The following is an 11,931-nucleotide window of genomic DNA, read 5'->3' as shown; positions in this document are numbered from 1 at the left end:
CACGAAGCCAGCTTAGAAGTTTCTGTGCTTCAATTTCACAGAGTCCATGTTGAGCGTCAGGGGGCGATTGAGTTTCGTCCCGATTTTCATGCCGAATTTCGTCCCGATTCTTAACCCGATTTTCGTCCCGATTTTCATCCCGAGTTTTAGCAGTACAGTTCGATTTAGTTTCTGAAATTATGTTATCAGTTGATTCACTTGACCCGTGTGTTGCTGAAGACAGTGAAAAGTCATGTTCTCTGTCAACTTTTGTCTATTTGGCAGTAAAAAAAATCAAAAGCTTACTCTGCCGCTTCCGTCTGCTTAATGGACCGACATTTTTAATGTAGACTGTTTCCTGTCCTTTTGCGCATGTGATGTAGCCAGCAGAGCCAACGAACTGGGGCAGAAGAAGCCAGTCTATCACTCAATGTACTTTCGATTTCAACAGCCAATGAAAAACGCCGACATAACTTACTGCATTCAGTAAAAATAATTTCAGCCAATCAGAGGACCCGTATATTAACAAAACCAGGAAGTATTCAGTAGGCAAACTTAGACAGATGATCTTGGCGACAAATCGTTAAGTTTTATTTATCATATTTTGTGAGAAAATAATTTTTTTCATTTTTTTGTAAGCGGGGATCCCGCGAGGCCGCTGCGTTGGCAGAACACTGTGAACGTTTGATATTAATAATACACACATCATCTCAAATATTAACACACATGTTCACCACCCTAGATGTGACAGACTTATTATTTTGTCACACTTCCAGTGTTTCAATAGCACCTTGTTGTAATGTAAACATTTACAATCACCTGTTAGCTTATAATGTTGAAAATGCAAGTGTACGTGAGGAACAACCCACTGTGACAATCGTGCGTGCAAAGGAACGCTGCTTATTTTACTAGCATTGTGACACACATATATTGGACGTATTCGAAGGCGAGTCAACAACACAGACCCAGTTGAATATTTATAGACACTGATCACGAGATTGACTGATTTAGACAGGATTATTTACAGGACGTCTTCATACATGGATATCTTCAACAACAATCAAACAAACATTTCCGCCTGCAAGGGCATCTAGATACCTAACAGACACTCCATCTGTTGATGTCGCCATGAAAGATCCTGGGTGCGATATGGAATAGTCCAATAATAGCCTTTCTTCATCTCCAAAACGATATGGTTAAATCAATGTTTTATAGTTTTTGATTGTTATATAATGCAGCCACGTCACAATCTCATCAACGCATTAATCGATAATGTGTGTGACTTAAGCGGTAGCCGAGGTAATCGACGACTGTATTGAATTCAATCTGTGCCACCTTAACCCTTCTGTGTTGGTCTTTGAGTGATGGACCCGTGAAGATCCGGAGTAGAGTAGGACTTAAGCAACGCATGCTTGCCGTAAAAGCCGAAAATAATATGGTTGATGAATACCTTCATTTAGTGGTTAAAAAGCTGACGATGCGTTATATATTGCCCAAGGTAATTTGTCACTGGTTATCAATATGCTACATGTGGTACTTGCCATCTGCAACTGGTTGTAATCAACAACATTCATTGGAAACTTTAATTAGCAATGATGTGTCAATCTAAATATTCCACGAGCAATACACCAGGAAGAGCATACACAGTATACCCGTTTGCAGGTAAGCAATATTGTCTTCTTAAGGAATAAATAATAGATCACGTACACGTGGTCACCTTGTCAGATTCATAAATCACAACGCTTCCTAAACATGAAATATATCGGGTGGACAGACTCGCTGACTTGGTTGATGCTTGTCATCGATCCCAATTGCGTAGATCGATGCTCATGATATTAATCACTGGATTGTCTGGTCCAGACTCGATTATTTACAGACCGCCGTCATATAGCTGGAATATTGCTGAGTGCGGCGTTAAACAACAAACAAACCAACCAACAACCATTCAGTCCAGTTCAGAAATGTTTAACTGATCACTTAACATGTGAATGAATGTTACATATCTAGATCTGACACGGGACTCGATACTTTGTATATGAGTTTGTCCTCGTGATTACCAGGACAATGTTATTTTCAGAACAACGATTGTCACTGTGTATTTCAGGCAAACGTTAACGGGAAATATGCAAGATCACCCTAGTACTTACAATAGGTTTGCGATATGATTGCTTTACATAAGCGTACACAGAGTCTTTATTTCCTCTAGATTACGAAGATTACAATGAAAATATATTCAATTACACGCAGCTAACACGATAAAAAGGGCATAACATATTTACAATTACACACAGTTTATCAAATTCAGTTTGTACAGATACGAGGCGAATTGTAGTATAATAGTTTCCAAGGTGTGTTGATCCAGATTGTGAGTCAATTTTTTTTCAGCCCACAATAAGACTGTTAACATATCTGTTTCGTCTTGCATTTCAAAATCAACATATTTTTGAACGTCATGTACGTCAATGAGAGAAGAGAAAAACGCATTTCTTTCTGATATCAGCGCTTCACAATGTAAAATAATGTAAATGTAAATACATAAACAAATCCTTCGGAATGAAAGGGTTTGGCTAAATCTGAAAAATATATACCCCATAATCTGCAAATAGCTGAGGGTGTAAAACCACATTCATCCTTATAGTTAAGTATGGGTATCTCGGCCACCCGCCCTCGTTGTTTTCTAACAGTTTTATGAAGAGAATTTATATCAAGTTCAGCTGACCTCTCAATTTCCCTTAGGGTATTCTTTTTGTTGGACCTTTTCAATTTTCGATAGAGGCGCCTGACGTGTCTCTTTTCAGTTTTATAAGAGATGCGCGAATCTGAGTTTTCGTCCCTGGTTTTACCGTTATTTAGCCATGCACGTCGAGCAACCCCCATACGGTAATGTGCATCATTAAGTCCATCAGGTTTTCAGAATTGTTTAAGATAAGGTTTATATTCACATTTAGGGATACATTTTGAACTTGCAAGTAAAAGGCATTTACTTATATGGTCGCTATAAGTGTCAACATGTTCAGGCTGACAAGACAGATTACAGTCGTGAAAGGAGTTAAGATATGTACCAAATTCACATTGGTACATGAGTATATCATCTTGACTTGCTTTGTTCCATTTTGGAACAGGGGGGTTAATATTGAGATTATTTCGACCAAAGGCTCTCAATGACAAAGAAAATAAATACGGGATGTGATCTGACACCGTATAAGGGCATGTATCTATAACATGGAGATCGGTAATATGGTCTTTTAACCACGAGAGTACCAGGACATAGTCAGTCATACTCTTTGAGGTGTTATCCTTGGATCTACATGTATAACGTGGGGAATGGGTTGCTAGCTCACTAATGGTATGTAGGAGGTGTCTATCAGATATAGCAGTGCTAACTAGCTTATCCCGGGCAGAGAGATTGTGCTTACAAATATCTGCATTAAGATCACCAAGGATAAAAGTAACACCCTGTTCACAGAGATCATCATACATATCTATGAAGGGCGTCACAATACACAGAATGTAGTACATTAGTTGAAGGTAGGCGACATGCTATTACATAAATATCACAGTAGTGTCGCCGAGTTAGTTTGATAGCTTTTGCGTGGTCTGTGCTTACAGTGATAGTGTGAGCTTTCCACTCGCTGTTGCTTTTAACTTAGATTGCTAATCCATCTGATCCCCGAAAACAGCATGTTTCCAGAGAAACAGCATTATTGGATATCAAATTTAGGTCCTGAAAATATTTAATTTAGACAATCTATTTGCCGGCAGCCAATGCTCCTGTAGGGCCACAACATGTCGAGACAATGTCTGACGAATATAGTCTGTACCGTGGAGAACTCCACGTACATTCCATGTTAAAAATGACAGCGTCATTAGTAGTACACCCAACTTGATCACAGTGTCCCTTCTAAACTGGATGTGACACAGGAATGTTTTATTACCTGTGGGTATGACAGTCGGCGTTACGAGATGTCATCCGGGTCTTGGGTACATATTCTCTCGTTTTATTACCTGGAGGCCAAAAATCTGGATTAGTAGAAACGAAGTGTTCATAGTCGTCATAGTCGATGTTCACTTGCACAGTGTAGGTGTTGGTAGTTGTAGGGTTGATTCTTCTTCATTAGTCGGACAAAGGTGACACCCACACGCATATCCTGGGCGTACTCGTACATCAGATCTTTGACAGAGTCAGATGGTTCATCAGCTTTGATGTTTTACAGAACTGGGGCGGTCGGGTAGCCTAGTGGTTAAAGTGTTCGCTCGTCACGCCGAAGACCCGGGTTCGATTCCCGACATGGGTACAATGTGTGAAGCCCATTTCTGGTGTCCCCCGCCGTGATATTGCTGGAATATTGCTAAAAGCGGCGTAAAACCATACTCACTCACTCACTTGTACAGAACTAGTCGTTTTGTCCGGATTCTCGGTACACCTTCTAGGGCGTGATACGCCTTTGCCAGTGATCTGATGGGGTACGATTTCGGTTTCTCGTGGGTGAGGTGGTTATCAGTGGGGGGTCGGTATGTTTTGCTCGAGCTCACCTGTTGCCACGGCTCTGTTTCATGATGTTCATCCTGGTAGGTGAAGTCATAGTCGTAATTCCGTTCGGTTAGATCAAGGTAATTGTATCCTGATCTCTCACGTTCACCCCGTTGGGTGTCTGAGTGAACACATGGCTTTGGCCTGTCTTGCGCTGATCTGTCTTCATCCGTGTTAATATCAGGTGTATTTGACATCGATGCTGTTGGAGACGTAGTTGTGGTAAATGGCCCATCTGTTTTATGTGATTCGACTGCATGAGCTACTGTCACGTTAAGTTCATTAAGAAGTGACCTCAGCAATCGCACACTACGCGAAATAGTGAAATATGTCTTAACGCGACGTTTCACCTCACCTCACCTCACCTTACCTTGTAAGAGGCCACTAAATGGATCGACAGGCTAGACTCAGAGTCTTGATTGCGTGTCATGGTGCCCTGACTTCGGGAGACAACAGACAAACACCACATCACGAGGCACTTGAGTCACACACAGGTGGTTTGGGTTTTAATAATTTACATATCGGACGCAGTGGTTGTGTTTCAATAACTATTCCAGTTAAACGTTTCTGAGCGATCGTGGTGTCCAATTAAGCGTGTTTGGAAGTAAAAATAAATGTAACAAACATATTTTTAAATTTAATAATTAGTTGATATTTTTTTAGATTTTTGACGTGGCATATATATGGTTCAGGAATATATGGTTAAAGAAGTGACTAGTAACCAAACGCTCATTGTATTGTTCTTAATGTGAGTTCATTGCTGCTATTCATTATTTATCTAAAGTTTTGAGAAAAAGCACGGGTCTATAAAAAACAATATGGGTGTTGAATACCTTCAAATTGTGGGTAAAAAGCTGACGACACGTTATATATTGCCCAAGGTAATTTGTCACTGGTTATCAATAACAATGATGTGGCAATATAAATATACCATGTCGTTCGACAACCAATATACCCGAAGGAGCAGACACAGTAAAGTCGTCATCGCAGGTAAGAAATTGTCTATTTAGACAATGATGGATCACTTTTAAAGGAATAGATATATAGAATACTAAACGAGCTCACGTGTAATTCCAATTTTATGAAACGAGTGAATAGTTCTGGTATTTGACGAGCGAAAGCGTATTATATGTAATACTTGCCATGCAGAACCGTCGTGTATGAATAGGCAGACACCTACACGATCCACAGACGTGACGTGATCTGTGGAATTCTGTTGCCAGATCCGCCGTCGACACAATGCCATGTGACGTAAGCCTAGCAACCGGGTCGTTGGGGTCATTGGAGTGCATAAGCTCCTCGCCAGTGATCTATCATCTCACGCAACGTCGTTGAATAAAGTCAAGCGATGTTGAGAGCTTCCAATGATTGTTCGTGTAACAAGCTCCTTCCAAGCGCGTGACACCTTCGTTACACTCTCGGTATATAGTATAGAGAGCTACGCGAACGGGCTATCGTTGTGAGGAGCTTGTATTGTAACTTGTTCCCGCAGTACATACGCACGCGCTTTGGTATTACATAATATGCTGACTACCAGCACAATGTTATTTTCAGAACAACTATTGTCACTGTCTATGTATATATAAGGCAATCGGTAACGGGAAATATGCAAGATCAGCCTCGAACTAACGGTATGTTTGCTATATGTTTGCCTTACATGAGAGTACACTATAAGCAAATCTGTATATGTTTCCCGTGTTTTTGTATGTTACAGTAAATCTTCTCGTGTGTTCATTCCCATGGGGGAATTCAGATAAATACATAAACATAAACAGTCTAGCTTTCGGCCACCCGGCCTTCAAAAGGCACAATACGTTGATTTCGCACGACATCATTCGAGATCCAGCAATGGTCATGTAGCTGGACTGTTGTTGAGTATGATGTTAAACAACAAACAAACACACACACAAATGCAGTAAATATTAAATTTTCTATTTGCTTTGGCAATTTAGAGGTTATTTGTAAATAACATTACGCGTAATATCTTTCATGACACTGGTGAGACAATATCTATGCTATTTGTGTTTTCCATATTTTGTTTTGGCATTCATGGGCAATGCAGACATATAGTATACCGGACATCTATTTTCACTCTTCGTTGTGTAGTATTTCTGTAGGGTAAAGGCAAATGCCCGTTGCCCTTATGTCTGATTTCGATGTGTTCCAGGTTGACCTTGTACCGTCTAAGACATGGCTTTCTTCATGAACTATGCCCAATGCCTTCTCCTGATTCAGATGGGAATAGGGACAGGTAGGTTAGTTTACATAATCACTATTTTCTTCCATAGATATGTTTTGACTACATTTAGATATACAAAATATATCATGTGGATTCAACTACAGAGTTTACTATTTTGGACAGTTACGATATTTTTAGACAATAATCCTACTTTCTGTGTCAATAAGGCCATACATAGAATGTGTGCTACTTGTGAGATGTTTGTCACAGGGAGTAGCCAAGCGGTTCACGCAGAAGGCCTGGGTTCGATTCCCGACATGGTTACAATGTGTGAAGTCCATTTCTGGTGTCCCCCTGTCGTTATATTGCTGGTATATTGTTAAAAGTGGCGTAAGGGCTACCTCATTGACACCATCACCTTTGTTACAGATAAAGATACTAGAAATACACTTTTGAGTGAGTGAGTGACATTTGAACAGTATTTCAGCGACATCATGTCACGACTGTTTTATATTGGAAACCCAAAGTGATGCAGGTCTTAGACTTTCAGGTCCTAACAAATCTAGAAACACAATTGGAACGGGCACCATCAAGCTCATGTGTCGAGTTACAAATATCTCTCTTTTGCAGAAGCAGTCACGTGTCAATTCCCTGATGGGCCAAAAGACTGCATGTTTCACTGCGGCGTAAAGGATTGCTCATTTTCTCCTATATTGTAAGAACACTATAACTATCACTTGTTTATTACTTATTGCGATTTTGTTGAGGATGCGAGCGCATATTGTTTTATGCAATCAACATATTAAAACCAGATTAATTCTGATATCCTTTTTTCATAATTCTTCAAATTGATTTCACCCCACATAATGTATTGCCATAAGAATACTGGTCATGATAAATAGAATAAGTATCCGGTTTCACCTGTGTTACAATACTCATGACCACGAATCCGAAGAATTACTGTCTCAGGCAAGCTACATCCCGTCGGTGCCGTATTCTCCTCCTTTTGAAACCCGCTTGAGAAGCCTCTACAATATGGCATGCGTGGATTTGAACAAAGTTTACCCCTTAGCGATGAAGATATGGAAACAGTGTCCCTTGGGCACGCCAGAAGCCTGTGATTGTGGGTTGGAATCCTGTTTCGCCCCTATTATAGTTCTACGTTTGTCATCACAATTGTTTACCGTTATAACGAACTCAAAGGGACCACAAATTTAAGTTCGTTATAACCGTAGTTCGTTATAAGCATATATACAGCAAATGGCCGGGACCCAAAAAACAGTTCGTTATATCCGCCAGTTCATTATAAGCGTGTTCGTTATTTATCGTACAGCATACTGAGTACATGTACTTCATGCGGCAGTACTGACTAATGTCTGGCCACCGTGGCCTAGTGGATAGAGTCTCTACCCGGAGGTTGAATCCCCTGGCCACGTCAAACCAAGATGTTAAAAATGGTACTTGTTGTTACCCTGCCTGACATGCATCGCCGTTTTCATGCAGTAATCTTGAACTCGTCCATTTCACGACCTCACCTTTTAAGGTGAGGTGAGGTGAAATTGGGTTTAACGTCGCGTCAAAGATTATTGCACTTATATTGCGACGTGCATGCACGTGTGTGTGTGTGGCTGCTTATAGCGATCGATGTCCGGACCGATGCCTATTTATAGTGCTAGCCCACTGAGATACCATGCCGCAGTTTAACAACAATACCCCACTCAGACACAGTGTACTGACTCTGAGCCGACCAGTCCTTGTTTTAGCCCCTTAATGCCGAGCGACAGACAGGGTGACAACAAGTACCATCTTTTAACGTCTTTTGGCATGACGCAGCCGGGGATCGAACCTCGGACCTTCCGCTCTCCGGGCGGACGCTCTACCACTAGACCACGGAGTCACCTTTTAAGTTAGCTGTCGTTATATGTCATCAACTTGTAGGAACCCATAATACAACAAGGACGCATGTCTGGCAGGTATGATTGCAAAATCCATTCCTATCATATACGAACATAATGGAACAGGTCGAATGTGTTCAGAGAATAAACCCTACTGTGAATTTATAGTGTCGCGAGTTAACATAGTATTCGTCATTACACATATATCTACTCGTTTCACGACGACACATATTCAAAGGAAAATATTACTTCATAAAATTAACATTGGCCACAACAAATCCTGCATAACTTAACATATTTTTTTATATATAAAGAGTACCATATAAATCATTGTTTAATGGCAATACAATATAGATAAGACAATGTTTCATTTGGTTTGCTTTCTTTCTGTAAAACAACACTATATTTTATATTTAGTTATTCTATACATAGCAATTACGTTGCAGGTTGTGGGTTGTTGTATGGGCCGTACTGATGCCTCTGGTGGGCCTCGGGATAGGTATCTGCTGCTGGTGCTCCCGCCGTGTCGTGTGTAGACAGAGACGTCGTCAACTTGCCACTTCGAAAACTGACTGCTTCTGCTGCTGTTGCAGGGGTGCCCGTGAACCATCTACTTCTGATTTTAGTCATCTGCATCCTTCACACGTACCAGACAACGAAAACCACATATGAATGAAGTAGGTGTCGTTGATGACATAATAACCATATATCGACTTTGAAATTGACTGTCATTTTGTGTAGTTCAGATGGATATGTGTGAGTTTGGTTGAACGCTGCTTGAACAATATTTCAGTTACATCGCGGCGTGTCAGCTTCGTGCGAGTGGAACGCCTGACTTGACGTAACCATCATCCCAATAGGGTAATTAAGTGAGTGAATGAGTGAGTTGGTTATGACGACGCTTTTAACGGTTTTCCAGTCATATCACGGCGTGTCAGTTTAATGTGGGAGGAAAGCCCGAAGTGATGCAGGCCTCAGACGTTTACCACTTCGATGAAACCCACGAGCACGGGTATGGTGCTGACAAACCTAGAAACATAATCGGGCCGATCCGGGATTCGAATCCACAATCATAGGTTTCTGGCGTGCCCAAGGGACGCAACTCTGCACAGCGAATCACGGCGCCTTAGACGACTGGGCCACCCTAACCCCCCTGGATCACTAAGTGACATGAGTTATTGGTGACAGAACTTTAGTGAACATTTATACAAACAACTTGTATTTTGATTGAAGATTCTATTACTTATACATTTTCTCAAGCGATTCATGTACAGATAAAAACAAGCCTTGTTCAGTATGTATTCTGTTTCCTAAGCTGCATGTTTAACCAATGAATATAATTTATGATTTCAGGTGGCCCATGACTTACGACTTAAGAAGACGACTATTTGAAAGCTCCACACATCACCTGCCAATTGCTGATCAATATGCTACGTTCTCGGTAGTTACGTCACTCTGGACAAAATATGAACTTATCTTCTCGTACCAATGCAGTAGAATTTGTGTAATAACGAGCATTAGCACTTTCTGTAGTACCACTGATATTATAATTCGTTTTTTCAATCACTTGAATTCAGTTCAGCAAGGTGGTGCGTTGTCACGGGGCTGTACTTTTAGTTTTAACAAAGTTAATTATACGATAAACATACTTATCATACTCCATGTCAGAATGATGATATCCGATTGGTCCACGTGATCTTGATACAATACTGTGTAACCCGCCTTGGAGGGGAATAAAATTCTCAGCGGGGAAATATATCTCTTATACCCCGTCAGCAAATAATGCTGCACGTGAACTTCTGAAATATGAAATAAGTCCCTTATACCCCGCTTCAAAGCAAAACGTCACACGCTTTTTCCGAGCCAATTGATGACATAGCGCAAGCTAACCTCAGCTCAATCGAGCAGCCGTTTTCTATGAATTTGGAATTTATTTGAATTATTTTACAATATCATATTAAAACATGTCGGTAAGATACATTCGTTATAGCAGGATCAGTGGGCTCGTGGTATTAAACCTAACCCGGGCCGGGACGCATAAAACCCTCTTAATGCTGCTACAACTTATGATGTACTGTGTTTTGAATGTAGAGCTAGGCTACCTGTATATTTAAACGCGCAAAATTGAACTGAACCATATGCGTTAATTAGTTCGTTAGTTGGTTAGTTCTCGTCGCTTTATGGCTTCAATAATGACGATGCGACGTTAATTTTAGTTAGTAAGTTAGCAGAGATGTTTTGTTGCGCTCGTTTGACCCGTATGCTGTTTCCGTCCTTCCTCACTTATCATGACACTTATTTGTCACGTATGGCAACAATCTGATTCCATCGCAACGTCATTATTTTTAGTAACAGATGATTTTTTCTTTTCATCTTAAAGTTTTGAGTTTTGTCTTTTCGAATGAAATGTTAACCACTTAAGAGGTAATGCAACTGAACAAACTCCGGTGAATGACTTGGCCGGACATTCAGATGAGGTGAGGTGAGGTGAAATGTATTGATTTGATATTTGTTATCTCATATATATTTGCTACTTTATTCATGTATGGAAAATGTTTTAGTAACTTTCATTTTCACGCAGTAGCGTTATTTTCTTGCACTAATAGATATTTTCCATGTATTTATGGTCATTTTTGCCACCTCAATAATTGTACATATCTGTTTTTGAAATCGTCAGTTGTACCGTTGGATAGCTTATGTTCAGCGCATTGTTTTGGTATCAGCATCTTCCGTATTGGTTTAGTAGTTAGTTTTCTATTTTCTCTATGTTAGGGGGGCAGTCGGGTAGCCTAGTGGTTAAAGCGTTCGCTCGTCACGCCGAAGACCCGGGTTCGATTCCCGACATGGGTACAATGTGTGAAGCCCATTTCTGGTGTCCCCCGCCGTGATATTGCTGGAATATTGATAAATGCGGCGTAAAACATACTCACTCACTCACTCTCTATGTTAGGAAACAAAATTTGGTAACCTCGCAAGGCTATTGCATTCCATTGGCCGACCTGGACAGGTAGTCCTCTACGACGTCCGCGCACTCGTATCAAACCATTGACGAAATTTATGTGTCTTTGCCGTCAGGCATATTAAGTCCGTTTACGGTCGTCTTGCTACTGGTTTGGTCAGGTCGAAACTCGGTTCCGTCAGTAAGTGGTTATGGGGCAGATCTCTGTCGGGTATTGACTTACTCATCTTGTAAAAGTGTTGATTTAGCTGCTGTCCTTTTTGCTACTATTATGTGATAATCAGCTTGTATATTTGGTCTGACCATTATCAGTTTAAATTGAGTTTTGGATTTTTTTTATATTGCCGTTTACTGTTACAATTAACAGATTAAACCTGTGAAACCATTA

General features: G+C 40.6%; 1 long non-coding RNA gene across 3 annotated transcripts; it reads left to right on the top strand.

Annotated features, from left to right (window-relative positions):
* Positions 1–1,606: 1,606 nt before the first annotated feature.
* Positions 1,607–11,931, top strand: LOC124117713. 3 transcript variants are annotated; one of them, XR_007221631.1, is made up of 5 exons: positions 1,607–1,641; positions 6,678–6,761; positions 7,320–7,404; positions 9,031–9,261; positions 9,938–11,931. It is a non-coding gene; the product is annotated as an uncharacterized LOC124117713 (long non-coding RNA). The 3 variants fall into 3 exon arrangements; XR_006858332.2 differs by lacking the exon at positions 1,607–1,641 and adding an exon at positions 5,447–5,500; XR_006858331.2 differs by lacking the exon at positions 1,607–1,641 and adding an exon at positions 6,048–6,141.

Source organism: Haliotis rufescens, unplaced genomic scaffold, assembly GCF_023055435.1.
Source record: "Haliotis rufescens isolate VD_foot unplaced genomic scaffold, xgHalRufe1.0.p SCAF_16, whole genome shotgun sequence".
In the NCBI taxonomy this organism is placed as follows: domain Eukaryota; kingdom Metazoa; phylum Mollusca; class Gastropoda; order Lepetellida; family Haliotidae; genus Haliotis; species Haliotis rufescens.
This window is presented reverse-complemented; position numbering and strand designations above follow the sequence as displayed.